This window comes from Dromaius novaehollandiae, chromosome 11 (genome assembly GCF_036370855.1).
Source record: "Dromaius novaehollandiae isolate bDroNov1 chromosome 11, bDroNov1.hap1, whole genome shotgun sequence".
NCBI classification, from domain to species: Eukaryota; Metazoa; Chordata; class Aves; order Casuariiformes; family Dromaiidae; genus Dromaius; species Dromaius novaehollandiae.
Window position 1 is genome coordinate 1347666 of NC_088108.1, and position 24797 is coordinate 1372462.

Consider the following 24797-nt stretch of genomic DNA (forward strand, 5'->3'; position numbering starts at 1 on the left):
GTGAGGTCACAGCAGCCTCAGTGCCTCATTTGGCAGGGGCAGGCTCCTGGCTGCTGCCTATGCTTGTGAGGTCACAGCTGCTTGTATGCCACCTAGGCCAGTGGCAGGCTCCTGGCTGCTGGCTGTGGTTGGGAGTTCACAGCAGCCTCAGTGCCTCATTGCTTAGTGGCAAGCGCCCCTGCTGGCCATGCTTGTGAGATCACAGCAACATCACGGCCTGTTAGACCAGGGGCAGCCTTCTCGCCGATGGCTGTGCTTGTGAGGTCACAGCAGCCTCAGTGCCTCCTAGGCCAGTGGCAGGCGCCTGGCTACTGGCTGTGCTTGTGAGATCATAGCAGCCTCGGTGCATTCTAGGTGAGCGTCCAGTGCCCCCTACTGGCTGTGCTTGTGAGGTCACAGCAACCTCAGTGCCTCCCAGGCCAGTGGCAGGCTCCTGGCTGCTGGTTGTGCTTCTGAGGTCACAGGAGCCCCAGTGCCTCCTCGGCTGGAGGAAAGTTCATGCCTGCTGGCTATGCTTCTGAGGTCATAGTAGCCTCAGTGAATCCTAGGCCAGTGGCAGGGTCACGGCTGCTGGATGTGCTTGTTAGATCACAGCAGCCTCAGTGCCTCGTAGGCCAGTGGCAGCCTCATGGCTGCTGGCTGTGCTTGTGAGGTCAGAGCAGTCTCAGTGCCTCCTAGGCCAGTGGCAGGCTCCTGGCTGCTGATGGTGTTTGGTAGGTCACAGCAATCTCGGTGTCTCCTAGGCCAGTGGCAGGCTCCTGGCTGCTGGCTGTGCTTGTGACGTCACAGCAGCCTCAGTGCCTCCTATGCCAGTCGCAGGCTCCTGGCTGCTGGCTGTGCTTGGGAGGTCACAGCAGCCTCAGTGCCTCCTAGGCCAGTGGCAGGCTCATGGCTGCTGGCTGTGCTTGGGAGGTCACAGCAGCCTCAGTGCCTCCTAGACAATGGCAGGCTCATGGCTGCTGCCTGTGCTTGTGACATCACAGCAGCCTCAGTGGCTCCGAGGTCAGTTGCATGCTGATGGCTGCTGGCTGTGCTTGGCAGGTCACAGCAGCCTCAGTGCCTCCTATGCTACTGGCAGGCTCCTGCTTGCTGGCTGTGCTTCTGAGGTCACAGCAGCCTGAAAGCCTCCGAGGCCAGTGGCAGGCTCATGGCTGCTGGCTGTGCTTGTGAGGTCACAGCAGCCCCAGGGCATCATAGGTTAGTGGCAAGCGCACCTGCTGGGTGTCCTTGTGAGGTCACCGCAGCCTCAGTGCCTCCTAGGGCCAGTGGCAGGCTCATGCCTGCTGCCTGGGCTTGTGACGTCACAGCAGCCTCCATGTCTCCATGGTCAGTGGCTTAATCATGGCTGCTGGCTGTGCTTGTGAGGTCACCGCAACCTCAGTGTCTCCTACGCCAGTGGCAGGCTCCTGGCTGCTGGCTGTGCTTGTGAGGTCACAGCAGCCTCAGTGCCTCCGAGGCCAGTGGCAGGCTCATGGCTGCTGGCTGTGCTTGTGAGGTCACAGCAGCCTCAGTGCCTCTGAGGCCAGTGGCAGGCTCATGGCTGCTGGCTGTGCTTGTGAGGTCACAGCAGCCTGAATGCCTCCTAGGCCACTGGCAAGATCATGCCAGCTGGCTGTGCTTGTGAGGTTACAGCAGGCTCAGTGCATCATACGTTAGTGGCAAGCACCCCTGCTGGCTGTGCTTGTGAGGTCACAGCAGCCTCAGTGCCTCCTAGGCCAGTGGCAGGCTCATGGTTGCTGCCTTTGGTTGTGAGGCCAGAGCAGCCTCTGTGGCTCGGATGCCAGTGACAGGCTCCTGGCTGTTGGCTGTGCTTGTGAGGCCACAGCAGCCTCAGTGCCTCCTAGATAACTCTACAGCGCCCCCTGCTGCCTCTGCTTGTGAGGTCACGGCTGCTTGAATGCCACCTAGGCCAGTGGCAGGTTCCTGATTGCTGGCTGTGCTTGGGAGGTCACAGGAGCCTCATTGCCTCCTAGTCCAGTGGCAGGCTCATGGCTGCTGGCTGTGCTTGTGAGGTCACAGCAGGCTCAGTGCCTCCCAGGCCGGTGGCAGCTTCAGGGCTGCTGGCTGTGCTTGTGAGGTCACAGCAGCCTCAGTGCCTCATAGGTTAGTGGCAACGCGCCTGCTGGCTGTGCTTGGGAGGTCACAGCAGCCTCAGTGCTCGCTAGGCTATTGGCAGGCTCCTGACTGCTGTCTGTGCTTGGGAGGTCACAGCAGACTCAGTGCCTCCTAGGCCAGTGGCAGGCTCATGGCTGCTGGCTTTGCTTGTGAGGTCACAGTAGCCTCAGTGCCTCCTGGGTAACTCTGCAGCGCCCCCTGCTGGCTGTGCTTGGGAGATCACAGCAGCCTCAGTGCTAGCTAGGCTGGTGGCAGGCTCCTGGCTGCTGTCTGTGCTTGTGAGGTCACAGAAAACTAAGTGCCTCCGAGGTCAGTGGCATGCTCATTGGTGCTGGCTGTCCTTGGGAGGTCACAGCAGCCTCCGTGCCTCTGTGGCCAGTGGCAGGCTCCTGGCTGCTGGCTGCGCTTGTGAGGTCACCGCAGCCTCAGTGCCTCATAGGTTAGTGGCAATCGCCCCACCTAGCTGTGCTTGTGAGCTCACAGCAGCCTCTGTGCCTCCTAGGCCAGTGGCAGGCTCCTGGCTGCTGGCTGTGCTTGTGAGGTCACAGCAGCCTGAGATCATCAGCGGCCAGGGGCAGGCTCATGGCTGCCGGCTGTGCTTGTGAGGTCACAGCAGACTCAGTGCCTCATAGGTTAGTTTCTAGCTCCCCCTGCTGGCTGTCCTTTTGAGGTCACAGCAGCCTGAGTGCCTCCTAGGTAACTCTACAGCGCCCCCTGCTGTCTGTGCTTGGGAGGTGATAGCAGCCTGAGTGCCTCCCAGGCCCGTGGGAGGGTCATGTCTGCTGGCTGTGCTTGGGTGGTCACAGCAGCCTGGGTGCCTCCTAGGCCAGTGTCAGACTCATGGCTGCTGGCTGTGGTTGGGAGGTCCCGGCAACATCATTGCCTCCTAGGCCAGTGGCAGGCTCCTGGCTGCTTCCTGTGCTTGTGAGGTCACAGCAGCCTCAGTGCCTCCGAGGTCGGTTGCATGGTCATGGCTCCTGGCTGTGCTTGGGAGGTCACAGCAGCCTCAGTGCCTCCTAGTCCAGTGGCAGGCTCATGGCTGCTGGCTGTGCTTGTGAGGTCACAGCAGGCTCATTGCCTCCCAGGCCGGTGGCAGCTTCATGGCTGCTAGCTGTGTTGTGAGGTCACAGCAGCCTCAGTGCCTCTATTGCCAGTGGCAGGCCCCTGGCTGCTGGCTGTGCTTGTGAGGTCACAGAAAACTCAGTGCCTCCGAGGCCAGTGGCAGGCTCCTGGCTGCTGGCTGTGCTTGTGAGGTCAGAGCAGCCTCACTGCCTCTGAGGCCAGTGGCAGGCTCATGGCTGCTGGCTGTGCTTGTGAGGTCCCAGCAACATCACTTCCTCCTAGGTCAGTGGCAGGCTCATGCTTGCTGGCTGTGCTTGTGAGGTCACAGCAGACTCAGTGCCTTCTAGGCCAGTGGCAGGCTCCTGGCTGCTGACTGAGATTGTGAGGTCACAGCAGCCTCAGTGCCTCCGAGGCCAGTGGCAGGCTCACAGCTGCTGGCTGTGCTTGTGAGGTCACAGCAGCCTCAGTGCCTCATTTGGCAGGGGCAGGCTCCTGGCTGCTGCCTATGCTTGTGAGGTCACAGCTGCTTGTATGCCACCTAGGCCAGTGGCAGGCTCCTGGCTGCTGGCTGTGGTTGGGAGTTCACAGCAGCCTCAGTGCCTCATTGCTTAGTGGCAAGCGCCCCTGCTGGCCATGCTTGTGAGATCACAGCAACATCACGGCCTGTTAGACCAGGGGCAGCCTTCTCGCCGATGGCTGTGCTTGTGAGGTCACAGCAGCCTCAGTGCCTCCTAGGCCAGTGGCAGGCGCCTGGCTACTGGCTGTGCTTGTGAGATCATAGCAGCCTCGGTGCATTCTAGGTGAGCGTCCAGTGCCCCCTACTGGCTGTGCTTGTGAGGTCACAGCAACCTCAGTGCCTCCCAGGCCAGTGGCAGGCTCCTGGCTGCTGGTTGTGCTTCTGAGGTCACAGGAGCCCCAGTGCCTCCTCGGCTGGAGGAAAGTTCATGCCTGCTGGCTATGCTTCTGAGGTCATAGTAGCCTCAGTGAATCCTAGGCCAGTGGCAGGGTCACGGCTGCTGGATGTGCTTGTTAGATCACAGCAGCCTCAGTGCCTCGTAGGCCAGTGGCAGCCTCATGGCTGCTGGCTGTGCTTGTGAGGTCAGAGCAGTCTCAGTGCCTCCTAGGCCAGTGGCAGGCTCCTGGCTGCTGATGGTGTTTGGTAGGTCACAGCAATCTCGGTGTCTCCTAGGCCAGTGGCAGGCTCCTGGCTGCTGGCTGTGCTTGTGACGTCACAGCAGCCTCAGTGCCTCCTATGCCAGTCGCAGGCTCCTGGCTGCTGGCTGTGCTTGGGAGGTCACAGCAGCCTCAGTGCCTCCTAGGCCAGTGGCAGGCTCATGGCTGCTGGCTGTGCTTGGGAGGTCACAGCAGCCTCAGTGCCTCCTAGACAATGGCAGGCTCATGGCTGCTGCCTGTGCTTGTGACATCACAGCAGCCTCAGTGGCTCCGAGGTCAGTTGCATGCTGATGGCTGCTGGCTGTGCTTGGCAGGTCACAGCAGCCTCAGTGCCTCCTATGCTACTGGCAGGCTCCTGCTTGCTGGCTGTGCTTCTGAGGTCACAGCAGCCTGAAAGCCTCCGAGGCCAGTGGCAGGCTCATGGCTGCTGGCTGTGCTTGTGAGGTCACAGCAGCCCCAGGGCATCATAGGTTAGTGGCAAGCGCACCTGCTGGGTGTCCTTGTGAGGTCACCGCAGCCTCAGTGCCTCCTAGGGCCAGTGGCAGGCTCATGCCTGCTGCCTGGGCTTGTGACGTCACAGCAGCCTCCATGTCTCCATGGTCAGTGGCTTAATCATGGCTGCTGGCTGTGCTTGTGAGGTCACCGCAACCTCAGTGTCTCCTACGCCAGTGGCAGGCTCCTGGCTGCTGGCTGTGCTTGTGAGGTCACAGCAGCCTCAGTGCCTCCGAGGCCAGTGGCAGGCTCATGGCTGCTGGCTGTGCTTGTGAGGTCACAGCAGCCTCAGTGCCTCTGAGGCCAGTGGCAGGCTCATGGCTGCTGGCTGTGCTTGTGAGGTCACAGCAGCCTGAATGCCTCCTAGGCCACTGGCAAGATCATGCCAGCTGGCTGTGCTTGTGAGGTTACAGCAGGCTCAGTGCATCATACGTTAGTGGCAAGCACCCCTGCTGGCTGTGCTTGTGAGGTCACAGCAGCCTCAGTGCCTCCTAGGCCAGTGGCAGGCTCATGGTTGCTGCCTTTGGTTGTGAGGCCAGAGCAGCCTCTGTGGCTCGGATGCCAGTGACAGGCTCCTGGCTGTTGGCTGTGCTTGTGAGGCCACAGCAGCCTCAGTGCCTCCTAGATAACTCTACAGCGCCCCCTGCTGCCTCTGCTTATGAGGTCACGGCTGCTTGAATGCCACCTAGGCCAGTGGCAGGTTCCTGATTGCTGGCTGTGCTTGGGAGGTCACAGGAGCCTCATTGCCTCCTAGTCCAGTGGCAGGCTCATGGCTGCTGGCTGTGCTTGTGAGGTCACAGCAGGCTCAGTGCCTCCCAGGCCGGTGGCAGCTTCAGGGCTGCTGGCTGTGCTTGTGAGGTCACAGCAGCCTCAGTGCCTCATAGGTTAGTGGCAACGCGCCTGCTGGCTGTGCTTGTAAGGTCACGGCAGCCTCAGTGCTTGCTAGGCCAGTGGCAGGCTCATGGCTGCTGGCTGTGCTTGTCAGGTCACAGCAGCCTCAGTGCGTCCTGGGTAGCTCTGCAGCGCCCCCTGCTGGCTGTGCTTGGGAGGTCACAGCAGCCTCAGTGCTCGCTAGGCTATTGGCAGGCTCCTGACTGCTGTCTGTGCTTGTGAGGTCACAGCAGCCTCAGTGCCTCCTAGGCCAGTGGCAGGCTCATGGCTGCTGGCTGTGCTTGTGAGGTCACAGTAGCCTCAGTGCCTCCTGGGTAACTCTGCAGCGCCCCCTGCTGGCTGTGCTTGGGAGATCACAGCAGCCTCAGTGCTAGCTAGGCTAGTGGCAGGCTCCTGGCTGCTGTCTGTGCTTGTGAGGTCACAGAAAATTAAGTGCCTCCCAGGTCAGTGGCATGCTCATTGGTGCTGGCTGTCGTTGGGAGGTCACAGCAGCCTCCGTGCCTCTGAGACCAGTGGCAGGCTCATGGCTGCTGGCTGTGCTTTTTAGGTCACAGCAGCCGTCGTGCCTCCTAGGCCAGTGGCAGGCTCCTGGTTGCTGGCTGTGCTTGTGAGGTCACCGCAGCCTCAGTGCCTCATAGGTTAGTGGCAGTCGCCCCACCTAGCTGTGCTTGTGAGCTCACAGCAGCCTCTGTGCCTCCTAGGCCAGTGGCAGGCTCCTGGCTGCTGGCTGTGCTTGTGAGTTCACAGCAGCCTTCAGTGCCTCATAGGTTAGTGTCCAGCGCCCCCTGCTGGCTGTCCTTTTGAGGTCACAGCAGCCTGAGTGCCTCCTAGGTAACTCTACAGCGCCCCCTGCTGTCTGTGCTGGGGAGGTGATAGCAGCCTGAGTGCCTCCCAGGCCCGTGGCAGGGTCATGTCTGCTAGCTGTGCTTGGGTGGTCACAGCAGCCTGGGTGCCTCCTAGGCCGGTGTCAGACTCATGGCTGCTGGCTGTGGTTGGGAGGTCCCGGCAACATCATTGCCTCCTAGGCCAGTGGCAGGCTCCTGGCTGCTGGCTGTGCTTGTGAGGTCACAGCAGCCTAAGTACCTCCTTCGTTACTCTACAGCTCCCACTGCTGCCTCTGCTTGTGAGGTCACAGCAGCCTCATTGCCGCCTAGGCCAGTGGCAGGCTCATGGCTGCTGGCTGTGCTTGGGATTTCACAGCAGCCTCCGTTCCTCCTAGGCCAGTGGCAGGCGCCTGGCTGCTGGCTGTGCTTGTGAGGTCACAGCAGCCTCAGTGCCTCTTTTGCCAGGGGCAGGCTCCTGGCTGCTGACTGTGCTTGTGAGATCACAGCAGGCTCAGTGCCTCCTAGGCCAGTGGCATGCTCATGCCTGCTGGTTGTGCCTGGGAGGTCACAGCAGCCTCCGTACCTCCTTCGTTAGTCTAGAGCTCCCACTGCTGCCTCTGCTTGTGAGGTCACAGCTGCTTTAATGCCACCTAGGCCAGTGGCAGGTTCACGGCTGCTGGCTGTGCTTGTGAGGTCACAGCAGCCTGAATGCCTCGGAGGCCAGTGGCAGGCTCATGGCTACTGGCTGTGCTTGTGTGGTCACAGCAGCCTCAGTGCCTCCTGGGTAATTCTGCAGCGGCCCTGGCCGGCTGTGCTTGTGAGGTCAGAGCAGCCTCAGTGCCTCCTAGGTCAGTGGCAGGTTCACGGCTGCTGGCTGTGCTTGGGTGGTCACAGCAGCCTCAGTGCCTCCTGGGCCAGTGGCAGGCTCGTGGCTGCTGCCTGTGCTTGGAAGGTTACAGCAGCCTGAATGCCTCCTAGGCCAGTGACAGACTCATGGCTGCTGGCTGTGGTTGGGAGGTCACAGGAGCCTGAGTGCCTCCTAGGCCAGTGGCAGGCTCCTGGATGCTGGCTGTGCTTGTGAGGTCACAGCAGCCTCAGTGCCTCCTAGGCCAGTGGCTCATTCATGGCTGCTGCCTGTGCTTGTGAGGTCACAGCAGCTCCAGGGCATCATAGGTTAGTGGCAAGCAAACCTGCTGGCTGTCCTTGTGAGGTCACCACAGCCTCAGTGCCTCCGAGGGCAGTGGCAGGCTCATGGCTGCTGGCTGTGCTTTTGAGATCACAGCAGCCTCCATGCCTTCTAGGTCAGTGGCTCATTCATGGCTGGGGGTTGTGCTTGTGAGGTCACAGCAGCCTTAGTGCCTTCTATGCCAGTGGCAGGCTCAAGGCTGCTGGATGTGCTTCTGAGGTCACCGTAGCCTCAGTGCCTCCTGGGCCAGTGGCAGGCTCCTGGCTGCTGGCTGTGCTTGTGAGGTCACAGCAGCCTAAGTGTCTCCTCAGCTGCACGATAGATCATACCTGCTGGCTGTGCTTTGGAGGTCACAGCAGCTTCAGTGCGTCCTAGGCCAGTGGCAGGCTCCTGGCTGCTGGCTGTGCTTGTGAGGTCACAGCAGCCTGAATGCCTCTTTTGCCAGGGGCAGGCTCCTGGCTGCTGGCTGTGCTTGTGAGGTCACAGCAGCCTAAGTGTCTCCTCAGCTGCACGATAGATCATACCTGCTGGCTGTGCTTTGGAGGTCACAGCAGCTTCAGTGCGTCCTAGGCCAGTGGCAGGCTCCTGGCTGCTGGCTGTGCTTGTGAGGTCACAGCAGCCTGAATGCCTCATAGCTTAGTGTTTACCGCCCCCTGCTGGATGTGCTTGTGAGCTCACTGCAACCTCAGTGCCTCCCAGGCCAGTGGCAGGCTCATGACTGCTGGCTGTGCTTGGGAGGTCACAGCAGCCTCAGTGCCTCTGAGGCCAGTGGCAGGCTCATGGCTGCTGGCTGTGCTTGTGTGGTCACAGCAGCCTCAGTGCCTCCTGGGTAATTCTGCAGCGGCCCTGGCCGGCTGTGCTTGTGAGGTCACAGCAGCCTGAACGCCTCCTAGGCCAGTGGCAGACTCATGGCTGCTGGCTGTGATTGTGAGGTCACCACAGCCTCAGTGCCTCCGAGGCCAGTGGCAGGCTCATGGCTGCTGGCTGTGCTTTTGAGATCACAGCAGCCTCCATGCCTTCTAGGTCAGTGGCTCATTCATGGCTGGGGGCTGTGCTTGTGAGGTCACAGCAGCCTCAGTGCCTCCTGGGCCAGTGGCAGGCTCCTGGCTGCTGGCTGTGCTTGTGAGGTCACAGCAGCCTAAGTGTCTCCTCAGCTGCACGAGAGATCATACCTGCTGGCTGTGCTTTGGAGGTCACAGCAGCTTCAGTGCCTTCTAGGCCAGTGGCAGGCTCCTGGCTGCTGGCTGTGCTTGTGAGGTCACAGCAGCCTGAATGCCTCTTTTGCCAGGGGCAGGCTCCTGGCTGCTGCCTGCGCTTGGCAGGTCACAGCAGCCTGAGTGCCTCCTGGGCCAGTGGCACGCTCCTGGTAGCTCTCTGTGCTTGGGAGTTCACAGCAGCGTCAGTGCCTCATTGGTCAGTGGCAATCGCCCCACCTGGCTGTCCTTGTGAGATCACAGCAGCCTCAGTGCCTCCTAGGCCAGTGGCAGGCTCATGGCTGCTGGCTGTGCTTGCGAGGTCACAGCAGCCTCAGTGCCTCTGAGGCCAGTGGCAGGTTCATGGCTGCTGGCTGTGCTTGGGAGGTCACAGCAGCCTGGGTGCCTTCTGGGTAACTCTGCAGCGCCCCCTGCTGGCTGTGCTTGTGGGGTCTCAGCAGCCTCAGTGCCTCCTAGGCCAGTGGCAGGCTCATGGCTGCTGGCTGTGCTTGGGAGGTCACAGCAGCCTCAGTGCCTCCTAGACAATGGAAGGTCATGGCTGCTGCCTGTGCTTTTGAGATCACAGCAGCCTCAGTGGCTCCGAGGTCAGTTGCATGCTGATGGCTGCTGGCTGTGCTTGCGAGGTCACAGCAGCCTCAGTGCCTCTGAGGCCAGTGGCAGGTTCATGGCTGCTGGCTGTGCTTGGGAGGTCACAGCAGCCTGGGTGCCTTCTGGGTAACTCTACAGCGCCCCCTGCTGTCTGTGCTTGGGAGGTGATAGCAGCCTGAGTGCCTCCCAGGCCCGTGGCAGGCTCATGTCTGCTAGCTGTGCTTGGGTGGTCACAGCAGCCTGGGTGCCTCCTAGGCCAGTGTCAGACTCATGGCTGCTGGCTGTGGTTGGGAGGTCCCAGCAACATCATTGCCTCCTAGGCCAGTGGCAGGCTCCTGGCTGCTTCCTGTGCTTGTGAGGTCACAACAGCCTCAGTGCCTCCGAGGTCGGTTGCATGGTCATGGCTCCTGGCTGTGCTTGGGAGGTCACAGCAGCCTCAGTGCCTCCTAGTCCAGTGGCAGGCTCATGGCTGCTGGCTGTGCTTGTGAGGTCACAGCAGGCTCAGTGCCTCCCAGGCCGGTGGCAGCTTCATGGCTGCTGGCTGTGCTTGTGAGGTCACAGCAGCCTCAGTGCCTCTATTGCCAGTGGCTGGTTCCTGGCTGCTGCCTGGGCTTGTGAGGTCACAGCAGCCTCAGTGCCTCATAGGTTAGTGGCAAGCACGCCTGCTGGCTGTGCTTGTAAGGTCACGGCAGCCTCAGTGCTTGCTAGGCCAATGGCAGGCTCACGACTGCTGGCTGTGCTTGGGAGGTCACAGCAGCCTCAGTGCTCGCTAGGCTATTGGCAGGCTCCTGGCTGCTGTCTGTGCTTCGGAGGTCACAGCAGACTCAGTGCCTCCTAGGTCAGTGGCCGGCTCATGCCTGCTGGTTGTGCCTGGGAGGTCACAGCAGCCTCAGTACCTCCTTCGTTAGTCTAGAGCTCCCACTGCTGCCTCTGCTTGTGAGGTCACAGCTGCTTTAATGCCACCTAGGCCAGTGGCAGGTTCACGGCTGCTGGCTGTGCTTGTGAGGTCACAGCAGCCTCAGTGCCTCTTTTGCCAGGGGCAGGCTCCTGGCTGCTGGCTGTGCTTGTGAGGTCACCGCAGCCTCAGTGCCTCCGAGGTCAGTGGCAGGCTCATGGCTGCAGGCTGTGCTTGTGTGGTCACAGCAGCCTCAGTGCCTCCTGGGTAATTCTGTAGCGGCCCTGGACAGCTGTGCTTGTGAGGTCACAGCAGCCTGAATGCCTCCTAGGCCGGTGGCAGACTCCTGGCTGCTGGCTGTGCTTGTGAGGTCACAGCAGCCTAAGTACCTCCTTCGTTACTCTACAGCTCCCACTGCTGCCTCTGCTTGTGAGGTCACAGCAGCCTCATTGCCGCTTAGGCCAGTGGCAGGCTCATGGCTGCTGGCTGTGCTTGGGATTTCACAGCAGCCTCAGTTCCTCCTAGGCCAGTGGCAGGCGCCTGGCTGCTGGCTGTGCTTGTGAGGTCACAGCAGCCTCAGTGCCTCTTTTGCCAGGGGCAGGCTCCTGGCTGCTGGCTGTGTTTGTGAGATCACAGCAGGCTCAGTGCCTCTTTTGCCAGGGGCAGGCTCCTGGCTGCTGGCTGTGCTTGTGAGATCACAGCAGGCTCAGTGCCTCCTAGGCCAGTGGCATGCTCATGCCTGCTGGTTGTGCCTGGGAGGTCACAGCAGCCTCAGTACCTCCTTCGTTAGTCTAGAGCTCCCACTGCTGCCTCTGCTTGTGAGGTCACAGCTGCTTTAATGCCACCTAGGCCAGTGGCAGGTTCACGGCTGCTGGCTGTGCTTGTGAGGTCACAGCAGCCTCAGTGCCTCTTTTGCCAGTGGCAGGCTCCTGGCTGCTGGCTGTGCTTGTGAGGTCACCGCAGCCTCAGTGCCTCCGAGGTCAGTGGCAGGCTCGTGGCTGCTGGCTGTGCTTGGGAGGTCACAGCAGACTCTCTGATTCCTACGTTAGTCTACACTGCCCACTGCTGCCTGTGCTTCTGAGGTCACAGCAACATCATAGCCTCCTAGGTCAGGGGCAGGCTCCTGGCTGCTTCCTGTGCCTGTGAGGTCACAGCAGCCTCAGTGCCTCTGAGGCCCGTGGCAGGCTCATCGCTGCTGGCTGTGCTTGTGAGGTCATAGCAGCCTCAGGGCCTCAAAGGCCAGTGGCAGGCTCCTGGTTGCTGGCAGTGTTTGGGAGGTCACAGCAGCCTCAGTGCCTCTAAGGCCAGTGGTAGCCTCATGGCTGCTGGCTGTGCTTGTGAGGTCACAGCAGCCTGAACGCCTCATAGCTTAGTGTTTACCGCCCCCTGCTGGATGTGCTTGTGAGATCACTGCAGCCTCAGTGCCTCCCAGGCCAGTGGCAGGCTCATGACTGCTGGCTGTGCTTGGGAGGTCACAGCAGCCTCAGTGCCTCCTGGGTAATTCTGCAGCGGCCCTGGCCGGCTGTGCTTGTGAGGTCACAGCAGCCTGAATGCCTCCTAGGCCAGTGGCAGACTCATGGCTGCTGGCTGTGCTTGTGAGGTCACAGCTGCCTCAGTGCATCTGAGGCCAGTGGCAGGTTCACGGCTGCTGGTTGTGCTTGGGTGGTCACAGCAGCCTCAGTGCCTCCTAGGCCAGTGGCAGGCTCGTGGCTGCTGCCTGTGCTTCTGAGGTTACAGCAGCCTGAATGCCTCCTAGGCCAGTGACAGACTCCTGGCTGCTGGCTGTGCTTGGGAGGTCACAGCAGCCTCAGTGCCTCATAGGTTAGTGGCAAGCACGCCTGCTGGCTGTGCTTGTAAGGTCACGGCAGCCTCAGTGCTTGCTAGGCCAATGGCAGGCTCACGACTGCTGGCTGTGCTTGGGAGGTCACAGCAGCCTCAGTGCTCGCTAGGCTATTGGCAGGCTCCTGGCTGCTGTCTGTGCTTGGGAGGTCACAGCAGACTCAGTGCCTCCTAGGCCAGTGGCCGGCTCATGCCTGCTGATTGTGCCTGGGAGGTCACAGCAGCCTCAGTACCTCCTTCGTTAGTCTAGAGCTCCCACTGCTGCCTCTGCTTGTGAGGTCACAGCTGCTTTAATGCCACCTAGGCCAGTGGCAGGTTCACGGCTGCTGGCTGTGCTTGTGAGGTCACAGCAGCCTCAGTGCCTCTTTTGCCAGGGGCAGGCTCCTGGCTGCTGGCTGTGCTTGTGAGGTCACCGCAGCCTCAGTGCCTCCGAGGTCAGTGGCAGGCTCATGGCTGCAGGCTGTGCTTGGGAGGTCACAGCAGACTCTCTGATTCCTACGTTAGTCTACACTGCCCACTGCTGCCTGTGCTTCTGAGGTCACAGCAACATCATAGCCTCCTAGGTCAGGGGCAGGCTCCTGGCTGCTTCCTGTGCTTGTGAGGTCACAGCAGCCTCAGTGCCTCTGAGGCCCGTGGCAGGCTCATCGCTGCTGGCTGTGCTTGTGAGGTCATAGCAGCCTCAGGGCCTCAAAGGCCAATGGCAGGCTCCTGGCTGCTGGCAGTGTTTGGGAGGTCACAGCAGCCTCAGTGCCTCTAAGGCCAGTGGTAGACTCATGGCTGCTGGCTGTGCTTGTGAGGTCACAGCATCCTGAATGCCTCATAGCTTAGTGTTTACCGCCCCCTGCTGTATGTGCTTGTGAGATCACTGCAGCCTCAGTGCCTCCCAGGCCAGTGGCAGGCTCATGACTGCTGGCTGTGCTTGGGAGGTCACAGCAGCCCCAGTGCCTCTGAGGCCAGTGGCAGGCTCATGGCTGCAGGCTGTGCTTGTGTGGTCACAGCAGCCTCAGTTCCTCCTGGGTAATTCTGCAGCGGCCCTGGCCGGCTGTGCTTGTGAGGTCACAGCAGCCTGAATGCCTCCTAGGCCGGTGGCAGGCTCCTGGCTGCTGGCTGTGCTTGTGAGGTCACAGCAGCCTAAGTACCTCCTTCGTTACTCTACAGCTCCCACTGCTGCCTCTGCTTATGAGGTCACAGCAACCTCATTGCCGCCTAGGCCAGTGGCAGGCTCCTGGCTGCTGGCTGTGCTTGTGAGGTCACCGCAGCCTCAGTGCCTCCGAGGTCAGTGGCAGGCTCATGGCTGCTGGCTGTGCTTGGGAGGTCACAGCAGACTCTCTGATTCCTACGTTAGTCTACACTGCCCACTGCTGCCTGTGCTTCTGAGGTCACAGCAACATCACTGCCTCCTAGGTCAGGGGCAGGCTCCTGGCTGCCTCCTGTGCTTGTGAGGTCACAGCAGCCTCAGTGCCTCTGAGGCCCGTGGCAGGCTCATCGCTGCTGGCTGTGCTTGTGAGGTCATAGCAGCCTCAGGGCCTCAAAGGCCAGTGGCAGGCTCCTGGCTGCTGGCAGTGTTTGGGAGGTCACAGCAGCCTCAGTGCCTCTAAGGCCAGTGGTAGACTCATGGCTGCTGGCTGTGCTTGTGAGGTCACAGCAGCCTGAATGCCTCATAGCTTAGTGTTTAGCGCCCCCTGCTGGATGTGTTTGTGAGATCACTGCAGCCTCAGTGCCTCCCAGGCCAGTGGCAGGCTCATGACTGCTGGCTGTGCTTGTGAGGTCACAGCAGCCTCAGTGCCTCCTGGGTAATTCTGCAGCGGCCCTGGCCGGCTGTGCTTGTGAGGTCACAGCAGCCTGAATGCCTCCTAGGCCAGTGGCAGACTCATGGCTGCTGGTTGTGCTTGTGAGGTCACAGCTGCCTCAGTGCATCTGAGGCCAGTGGCAGGTTCACGGCTGCTGGTTGTGCTTGGGTGGTCACAGCAGCCTCAGTGCCTCCTAGGCCAGTGGCAGGCTCGTGGCTGCTGCCTGTGCTTCTGAGGTTACAGCAGCCTGAATGCCTCCTAGGCCAGTGACAGACTCCTGGCTGCTGGCTGTGGTTGGGAGGTCACAGGAGCCTGAGTGCCTCCTAGGCCAGAGGCAGGTCCTGGATACTGGCTGTGCTTGTGAGGTCACAGCAGCCTCAGTGCCTCCTAGGCCAGTGGCTCATTCATGGCTGCTGCCTGTGCTTGGAAGGTTACAGCAGCCTGAATGCCTCCTAGGCCAGTGACAGACTCATGGCTGCTGGCTGTCCTTGTGAGGTCACCGCAGCCTCAGTGTCTCCGAGGCCAGTGGCAGGCTCCTGGCTGCTGGCTGTGCTTGTGAGGTCACAGCAGCCTCAGTGCCTCCTAGGCCAGTGACAGGCTCATGGCTGCTGGCTGGGCTTGTGAGGTCACAGCAGCCTCAGTGCCTCTGAGGCCAGTGGCAGGCTCCTGGCTGCTGGCAGTGCTTGGGAGGTCACAGCAGCCTCAGTGCCTCCTAGGCCAGTGGCAGGCTCCTGCTTGCTGGCTGTGCTTGTGAGCTCAGAACAGCCTGAATGCCTCCTAGGCCAGTGGCAGGCTCATGGCTGCTGGCTGTGCTTGTGAGGTTGCAGCAGCCCCAGGGCATCATAGGTTAGTGGCAAGCGCACCTGCTGGCTGTCCTTGTGAGGTCACAGCAGCCTCAGTGCCTCCTAGGCCAGTGGCAGGCTCATGAATGCTGCCTGGGCTTGTGACGTCACAGCAGCCTCCATGTCTCCATGGTCAGTGGCTTAATCATGGCTGCTGGCTGTGCTTGTGAGGTCACCGCAACCTCAGTGTCTCCTAGGCCAGTGGCAGGCTCCTAGCTGCTGGCTGTGCTTGTGAGGTCACAGCAGCCTCCGTGACTCCTCGGCTGGAGGAAAGTTCATACCTCCTGGCTGTGCTTGGGAGGGCACAGCAGCCTCAGTGCCTCCCAGGCCAGTGGCAGGCTCATGGCTGCTGCCTGTGCTTGTGAGGTCACAGGAGCCTGAGTGCCTCCGAGGCCAGTGGCACGCTCATGGCTGCTGGCTGTGCTTGTGAGGTCACAGCAGCCTCAGTGCCTCTGAGGCCAGTGGCAGGCTCATGGCTGCTGGCTGTGCTTGTGAGGTCACAGCAGCCTCAGTGCCTCCTAGGCCACTGGCAAGATCATGCCAGCTGGCTGTGCTTGTGAGGTTACAGCAGGCTCAGTGCATCATACGTTAGTGGCAAGCACCCCTGCTGGCTGTGCTTGTGAGGTCACAGCAGCCTCAGTGCCTCCTAGGCCAGTGGCAGGCTCATGGTTGCTGCCTTTGGTTGTGAGGCCAGAGCAGCCTCTGTGGCTCGGATGCCAGTGACAGGCTCCTGGCTGGTGGCTGTGCTTGTGAGGTCACAGCAGCCTGAGATCGTCTGCGGCCAGTGGCAGGCTCCTGGCTGCTGGCTGTGCCTGTGAGGTCACAGCAGACTCAGTGCCTCCTAGATAACTCTACAGCGCCCCCTGCTGCCTCTGCTTGTGAGGTCACAGCTGCTTGAATGCCACCTAGGCCAGTGGCAGGTTCCTGGTTGCTGGCTGTGCTTGGGAGGTCACAGGAGCCTCATTGCCTCCTAGTCCAGTGACAGGCTCCAGGCTGCTGGCTGTGCTTGTGAGGTCACAGCAGGCTCAGTGCCTGCGAGGCCGGTGGTAGCTTCAGGGCTGCTGGCTGTGCTTGTGAGGTCGCAGCAGCCCCGGGGTATCATAGGTTAGTGTCAAGCGCACCTGCTGGCTGTCCTTGTGAGGTCACCGCAGCCTCAGTGCCTCCTAGGCCAGTGGCAGGCTCATGCCTGCTGCCTGGGCTTGTGACGTCACAGCAGCCTCCATGTCTCCATGGTCAGTGGCTTAATCATGGCTGCTGGCTGTGCTTGTGAGGTCACCGCAACATCAGTGTCCCCTAGGCCAGTGGCAGGCTGCTGGCTGCTGGCTGTGCTTGTGAGGTCAAAAAAAACTCAGTGCCTGCGAGGCCGGTGGCAGCTTCAGGGCTGCTGGCTGTGCTTGTGAGGTCACAGCAGCCTCAGTGCCTCATAGGTTAGTGGCAACGCGCCTGCTGGCTGTGCTTGTAAGGTCACGGCAGCCTCAGTGCTTGCTAGGCCAGTGGCAGGCTCATGGCTGCTGGCTGTGCTTGTGAGGTCACAGCAGCCTCAGTGCGTCCTGGGTATCTGTGCAGCGCCCCCTGCTGGCTGAGCTTGTGAGGTCACAGCAGCCTCAGTGCTCGCAAGGCTAGTGGCAGGCTCCTGGCTGCTGTCTGTGCTTGGGAGGTCACAGCAGCCTCAGTGTCTCCTATGCCAGTGGCAGGCTCATGGCTGCTGGCTGTGCTTGTGAGGTCACAGAAAACTCAGTGCCTCCGAGGCCAGTGGCAGGCTCCTGGCAGCTGGCTGTGCTTGTGAGGTCACAGCAGCCTCAGTGCCTCATAGGTTAGTGGCAAGCACGCCTGCTGGCTGTGCTTGTAAGGTCACGGCAGCCTCAGTGCTTGCTAGGCCAATGGCAGGCTCACGGCTGCTGGCTGTGCTTGTGAGGTCACAGCAGCCTCAGTGCCTCCTGGTTAACTCTACAGCGCCCCCTGCTGGCTGTGCTTGGGAGGTCACAGCAGCCTCAGTGCTCGCTAGGCTATTGGCAGGCTCCTGGCTGCTGTCTGTGCTTGGGAGGTCACAGCAGACTCAGTGCCTCCTAGGCCAGTGGCAGGCTCATGGCTGCTGGCTGTGCTTGTGAGGTCACAGCAGCCTCAGTGCCTTCTGGGTATTTCTGCAGCGCCCTCTGCTGGCTGTGCTTGTGAGGTCACCGCAGCCTCAGTGCCTCCTAGTCCAGTGGCAGGCTCCTGGCTGCTTCCTGTGCTTGGGAGGTCACAGCAGCCTCAGTACCTCCTAGGCCACTGGCAAGCTCCTGCCTCCTCGCTCTGCTTTTCAGGTCACAGCAGCCTCAGTGCCTCATAGGTTAGTGGCAAGCACCCCTTCTGGCTGTGCTTGTGTGGTCACAGCAGCCTCAGTGCCTCCTAGGCCAGTGGCAGGCTCCTGGCTGCTGCCTGGGCTTGTGAGGTCACAGCAGCCTCAGTGCCTTCGAGTCTAGTGGCGTGCTCATGGCTGCTGGCTGTGCTTGTTAGGTCACAGCAGCCTCAGTGCCTCTTTTGCCAGGGGCAGGCTCCTGGCTGCTGGCTGTGCTTGTGAGGTCACAGCAGCCTGAGTGCCTCCGAGGCCAGGGTGAGGCTCCTGGCTGCTGGCTGTGCTTGGGAGGTCACGGCAGCCTCAGTGCTTGCTAGGCCAGTGGCAGGCTCATGGCTGCTGGCTGTGCTTGTGAGGTCACAGCAGCCTCAGTGCGTCCTGGGTATCTGTGCAGCGCCCCCTGCTGGCTGTGCTTGTGAGGTCACAGCAGCCTCAGTGCTCGCAAGGCTAGTGGTAGGCTCCTGACTGCTGTCTGTGCTTGGGAGGTCACAGCAGCCTCAGTGTCTCCTATGCCAGTGGCAGGCTCATGGCTGCTGGCTGTGCTTGTGAGGTCACAGAAAACTCAGTGCCTCCGAGGCCAGTGGCAGGCTCCTGGCAGCTGGCTGTGCTTGTGAGGTCACAGCAGCCTGAATGCCTCATAGGTAACTCTACAGCGCCTCCTGCTGGCTGTGCTTGGGCGGTCACAGCAGCCTCAGTGCCTCCTAGGTAACTCTACAGCGCCCCCTGCTTGCTGTGCTTGTGAGGTCACAGCAGCCTCAGTGCCTCTGAGGGCAGTGGCAGGTTCATGGCTGCTGGCTGTGCTTGTGAGGTCACAGCAGCCTCAGTGCCTCTTTTGCCAGGGGCAGGCTCCTGGCTGCTGCCTGTGCTTGGGAGGTCACAGCAGCCTCAGTGACTCCTATGTTAGTCTACAGCGCCCACTGCTGCCTGTGCTTGTGAGGTCACAGCAGCATCAGTGCCTCCGAGGTCAGTTGCATGCTCATGGCTGCTGGCTGTGCTTCGGAGGTCACAGCAGTCTCAGTGCCTCCTAAGCCTGGGGCAGCCTCATGGCTGCTGGCTGTGCTTGTCAGGTCACAGCAGCCTGAGTGCCTCATAGGTTAGTGGCAAGCCCCCCACCTGGCTGTCCTTGTGAGGTCACAGGAGCCTGCGTGCCTCCTAGGGTCAGTGGCAGACTCATGGTAGCTGCCTTTGGTTGTGAGGTCACAGCAGCCTCTGTGCCTCGGAGGCCAGTGACAGGCTCCTGGCTGCCGGCTGTGTTTGTGAGGTCACAACAGCCTCAGTGCCTCATAGGCAAGTGTCTAGCGCCCCCTGCTGGCTGTGCTTGTGAGGTCACAGCAGCCTCAGTGCCTCCTAGGTAACTCTACAGCGCCCCCTGCTTGCTGTGCTTGTGAGGTCACAGCAGCCTCAGTGCCTCTGAGGGCAGTGGCAGGCTCCTGGCTGCTGGCTGTGCTTGGGAGGTCAGAGCAGCCTCAGTGCCTCCTAGGCCAGTGGCCGACTCATGGCAACCGGCTGTGCTTGTGCAGTCACAGCAAACTCAGTGCCTCCTGGGTAACCCTGCAGCGCCCCTGGCTGCTGGCTGTGCTTGTGAAGCCACAGCAGCCTGAATGCCTCCTAGGCCAGTGACAGACTCATGGCTGTTGGCTGTGCTTGTGAGGTCACAGCAGCCTTAGTGCCTCTAAGGCCAGTGGCAGGCTCATGGCTGCTGGCTGTGCTTGTGAGGTCACAGCAGCCTCAGCGCCTCTAAGGCCAGTGGCAGGCTCATGGCTGCTGTCTGTGCTTGTGGGGTCACAGCACCCTCAGTGCCTCACAGGCCAGTATCAGGCTCATGGCTGCTGGCTGTGCTTGTGAGGTGTCAGCAACCTCAGTGCCTCCGAGGCCAGTGGCAGGCTCCTGGCTCCTGGCTGAGCTTGTGAGGTCGCAGCAGCCTAAGTGCCTTCGAGTTCAGTCGCATGCTCATGCCTGCTGGCTGTGCTTGTGAGGTCACAGCAGCCTCAGTTCCTCCTCGGCTGGAGGAAAGTTCATACCTGCTGGCTGTGCTTGGGAGGTCACAGCAGCCTCAGTGCCTCCCAGGCCAGTTGCAGGCTCCTGGCTGCTGGCTGTGCTTGTGAGGTCACAGCAGCCTCAGTGCCTCCGAGGCCAGTGGCAGGCTCCTGGCTGCTGGCTGTGGTTGTGAGGTCATAGCAGCCTCAGTGCCTCATACCTTAGTGTTTAGCGCCCCCTGCTGGTTGTGCTTGTGAGATAACAGCAGCCTCAGTGCCTCTGAGGCCAGGGGCAGGCTCCTGACTGCTGGCTGTGCTTGTGAGGTCACAGCAGCTTGAATGCCTCCTAGACCAATTGCAGACTCATGGCTGTTGGCTGTGCTTGTGAGGTCACAGCAGCCTCAGTGCCTCTTTTGCCAGGGGCAGGCTCCTGGTTGCTGGCTGTGCTTGTGAGGTCACAGCAGACTCAGTGCCTCCGAGGTCAGTGGCATGCTCATGGCTGCTGGCTGTGTTTGGGAGGTCACAGCAGCCTCAGTGCCTCTGAGGCCAGTGGCAGGCTCATGGCTGCAGCCTGTGCTTGTGAGGTCACAGCAGCCTCAGTGCCTCATAGCTTAGTGTTTAGCGCCCCCTGCTGGCTGTGCTTGTGAGATAACAGCAGCCTCAGTGCCTCCTAGGCCAGTGGCAGGCTCATGGCTGCTGGCTGTGCTTGTGAGGTCACAGCAGCCGGAATGCCTCCTAGGCCAGTTGCAGACTCATGGCTGTTGGCTGTGCTTCTGAGGTCACAACAGCCTCAGTGCCTCCCAGGCCAGTGGCAGGCTCCTGGCTGCTGGCTGTGCTTGTGAGGTCACAGCAGCCTCAGTGCCTCTAAGGCCAGTGGCAGGCTCCTGGCTGCTGGCTGTGCTTGTCAGGTCACAGCAGCCTCAGTGCCTCATAGGTTAGTGGCAATCGCCCCACCTGGCTGTGCTTGTGAGGTCACAGGAGCCTCAGTGCCTCCTAGGCCAGTGGCAGGCTCATGCCTGCTGGCTGTGCTTGGGAGGTCACAGCAGCCTCAGTGCCTCCTAGGGCAGTTGCAGGCGCATGGCTGCTGGCTGTACTTTTGAGGTGTCAGCAACCTCAGTGCCTCCGAGGCCAGTTGCATGCTCATGGCTGCTGGCTGTGCTTGTGAGGTCACAGCAGCCTCAGTGCCTCCTCGGCTGGAGGAAAGTTCATACCTGCTGGCTGTGCTTTGGAGGTCACAGCAGCCTCAGTGCCTCCGAGGTCAGTGGCCAGCAAATGGCGGCTGGCTGTGCTTGTGAGGTGTCAGCAATCTCCGTGCCTCCCAGACCAGTAGAAGGCTCCTGGCTCCTGGCTGTGCTTGTGAGGTCACAGCAGCCTCAGTGCCTCCTGCGTCGCTTGCCTGCTCATGGCTGCTGGCTGTACTTGGGAGGTCCCAGCAGCCTGAATGCCTAGTAGGCCAGTGGCTCGTTCATGGCTGCTGGCTGTGCTTTTGAGGTCCCAGCAGCCGCAGGGCATCATAGGTTAGTGGCAAGCGAACCTGCTGGCTGTCCTTCTGAGGTCACCGCAGCCTCAATGCCTCCTAGGCCAGTGGCAGGCTCCCTGCGGCTGGCTGTGCTTGTGAGGTCACAGAAAACTCAGTGCCTCCGAGGCCAGTGGCAGGCTCCTGGCAGCTGGCTGTGCTTGTGAGGTCATAGCAGCCTCAGTGCCTCTGAGGCCAGTGCCAGGCTCAAGGCTGTTGGACGTGCTTGTGAGGTCACAGCAGTCTCAGTGCCTCCAAGGGCAGTTTCATGCTCATGGCTGCTGGCTGTGCTTGGGAGGTCACGGCAGCCTCAGTGCCTCCTAGGGCGGTGGCAGGCTCCTGGGTGCTGGCTGTGCTTGCGAGGTCACAGCTGCGTCAGTGCCTCTGAGGCCAGTGGCAGATTCACGGCTCCTGGCTGTCCTTGTGAGGACACAGCAGCCTCAGTGCCTCCGAGGTCAGTGGCATGCTCATGGCTGCTGGTTGTGTTTGGGCGGTCACAGGAGCCTGAGTGCCTCCTACGCCAGTGGCAGGCACATGGCTGCTGGCTGTGCTTGGGGGGTCACAGCAGCCTCATTGCCGCCTAGACCAGTGGCAGGCTCATGGCTGCTGGCTGTGCTTGTGAGGGCACAGCAGCCTCAGTGCCTCCTAGGCCAGTGGCAGGCGCCTGGCTACTGGCTGTTCTTCTGAGATCATAGCAGCCTCGGTGCCTTCTAGGTGAGCATCCAGCGCCCCCTACTGGCTGTGGTTGTGAGGTCTCAGCAACCTCGATGACTCCGAGGCCAGTGGCAGGCTCCTGGCTGCTGGCTGTGCTTGTGAGGTCACAGCAGCCTCAGTGACTCCCAGGCCAGTGGCAGGCTCCTGGCTGCTGGCTGTGCTTGTGAGGTCAGAGCAAACTCAGTGCCTCCGAGGTCAGTGGCAGGCTCCTGGCTGGGGGCTGTGCTTGTGAGGTCTCAGCAGGCTGAGTGCTTCCTAGGCCAGTTTCATGCTAACGGCTGCTGGCTGTGCTTGTGAGGTCACAGCAGCCTCAGTGCCTCCTAGGGCGGTGGCAGGCTCCTGGGTGCTGGCTGTGCTTGTGAGGTCACAGCAGCCTGAATGCCTCCTAGGCCAGTGGCAGGCACATGGCTGCTGGCTGTGCTTGTGAGGTCACAGCTGCCTGAGTGCCTCTGAGGCCAGTGGCATGTTCAGGACTGCTGGCTGTGCTTGTGAGGTCACAGCAGCCTCAATGCCTCTTTTGCCAGGGGCAGGCTCCTGGCTCCCGGCTGTGCTTGTGAGGTCACAGCAGCCTCAGTGCCTCCAAGGCCAGTGGCAGGCTCATGGCTGCTGGTTGTGTTTGGGCGGTCACATCAGCCTGAGTGCTTGCTAGACCAGTGGCAGGCTCATGGCTGCTGGCTGTGCTTGCGGGGTCACAGCAGCCTCATTGCCGCCTAGGCCAGTGGCAGGCTCATGGCTGCTGGCTGTGCTTGTGAGGTCACAGCAGCCTGAGTGCCTCCTAGGCCAGTGGCAGGCACCTGGCTACTGGCTGTGCTTCTGAGATCAAAGCAGCCTTGGTGCATTCAAGGTGAGCATCCAGCGCCTCCTACTGGCTGTGCTTGTGAGGTCACAGCAGCTTCAGTACCTCCGAGGCCAGTGGCAGGCTCATGGCTGCTTGCTATGCTTGTGAGGTCACAGCAGCCTCAGTGCCTCCCAGGCAGTGGCATGCTCATGGCTGCTGGCTGTGCTTGTGAGGTCACAGCAGCCTCAGTGCCTCCTAGGGCGGTGGCAGGCTCCTGGCTGCTGTCTGTGCTTGTGAGGTCACAGCAGCCTCAGTGCCTCCTAGGCCAGTGGCAGGCTCCAGGCTGCTGGCTGTGCTTGTGATGTCAAAGTAGCCTGAATGCCTATGAGGGCAGTGGCAGGTTCACAGCTGCTGGCTGTGCTTGTGAGGTCACAGCAGCCTCAGTGCCTCTTTTGCCAGGGGCAGGCTCCTGGATGCTGGCTGTGCTTGTCAGATCACAGCAGCCTCAGTGCCTCCGAGGACAGTGGCATGCTCATGTCTGCTGGTTGTGCTTGTGAGGTCACCGCAACCTCAGTGCCTCATAGGCCAGTGGCAGGCTCATGGCTGCGGGCTGTGCTTGTGAGGTGACAGCAGCCTGAGTGCCGCCTAGGACAGTGGCAGGTTCCTGTCTGCTGGCTGTGCTTGTGAGATCACAGCAGCCTCAGTGCCGCCTAGGCCAGTGGCAGGCTCATGGCTGCGGGCTGTGTTTGGGGTTTCACAGCAGCCTCAGTGCCTCCTAGGCCAGTGGCAGGCTCCTGGCTGCTGGCTGTGCTTGTGAGGTCAAAGTAGCGTCAGTGAGTCCTAGGCCAGTGGCAGGCTCCTGGCTGCTGGCTGTGCTTGTGAGGTCACAGCAGACTCAGTACCTCTACTGCCAGGGGCAGGCTCCTCGCTACTGGCTGTGCTTGTGAGGTCACAGCAAATTCAGTGCCTCCCAGGCAGTGGCAGGCTCATGGCTGCTGGCTGTTCTTGGAGGGTCACAGCAGCCTCAGTGCCTTCTGGGTAACTCTGCAGCGCCCCCTGCTGGCTCTTCTTGGGAGGTCACCGCAGCCTCAGTGCCTCCTAGTCCAGTGGCAGGCTCATGGCTGATGGCTGTGCTTGTGAGGTCACAGCAGGCTCAGTGCCTCCCAGGCCAGTGGCAGCTTCATGGCTACTAGCTGTGCTTGTGAGGTCACAGCAGCCTCAGTGACTCTATTGCCAGCGGCAGGCTCATGGCTGCTGGCTGTGCTTGTGAGGTCACAGCAACCTCGGTGACTCCGAGACCAGTGGTAGTCTCCTGGCTGCTGGCTGTGCTTGTGAGGTCACAGCAGCCTCAGTGCCTCCTAGGGCCAGTGGCAGGCTCATGGCTGCTGGCTGTGCTTGTGAGGTCACAGCAGCCTCAGTGCCTCCTAGTCCAGTGGCAGGCTCCTGGCTGCTGGCTGTGCTTGTGAGGTCACAGCAGCCTGAGTGCCTCCTAGGCCAGTGGCAGGCTCCTGGCTGCTGGCTGTGCTTGTGAGGTCACAGCAGCCTCAGTGCCTCCTAGGCCAGTGACAGGCTCATGGCTGCTGGCTGTGCTTTGGAGGTCACAGCAGCTGGAATGCCTCCTAGGCCAGTTGCAGACTCATGGCTGTTGGCTGTGCTTCTGAGGTCACAGCAGCCTCAGTGCCTCCCAGGCCAGTGGCAGGCTCCTGGCTGCTGGATGTGCTTGGGAGGTCACAGCAGCCTCAGTGATTCCTACGTTAGTCTACAGCGCCCACTGCTGGTTGTGCTTGTGAGGTCACAGCAGCCTGAAAGTCTCCGAGGTCAGTTGCATGCTCATGGCTGCTGAATGTGCTTGTGAGGTGATAGCAACCTCAGTGCCTCCTAGGCCACTGGCAGGCACATGGCTGCTGCCTGTGCTTGTGAGGTCAAAGTAGCGTCAGTGAATCCTAGGCCAGTGGCAGGCTCCTGGCTGCTGGCTGTGCTTGTGAGGCCACAGCAACCTCAGAGCCTCCGAGGCCAGTGGCAGGCTCACGGCTGCTGGCTGTCCTTGGAGGGTCACAACAGCCTCAGTGCCTTCTGGGTAACTCTGCAGCGCCCCCTGCTGGCTGTGCTTTTGAGGTCACAGCAGCCTCAGTGCTTCCTAGTCCAGTGGCAGGCTCATGGCTGCTGGCTGAGCTTTTGAGGTCACAGCAGCCTCAGTGCCTCCCAGGCCAGTTGCAGCTTCATGGCTGCTACCTGTGCTTGTAAGGTCACAGCAGCCTCAGTGCCTCTATTGCCAGGGGCAGGCCCCTGGCTGCTGGAAGTGCTTGTGAGGTCACAGAAAACTCAGTGCCTCCGAGGTCAGGGGCATGCTCATGGGTACTGGCTGTGATTGGGAGGCCACAGCAGCCTCCATGCCTCTGAGGCCAGTGGCAGGCTCCTGGCTGCTGGCTGTGCTTGTGAGGTCACAGCAGCCTCAGTGCCTCCTAGGCCAGTGGCAGGCTCCTGGCTGCAGGCTGTGCTTGTGAGGTGACAGCAGCCTGAGTGCCTCCTGGGTAACTCTGCAACGCCCCCTGCTGGCTGTGCTTGTG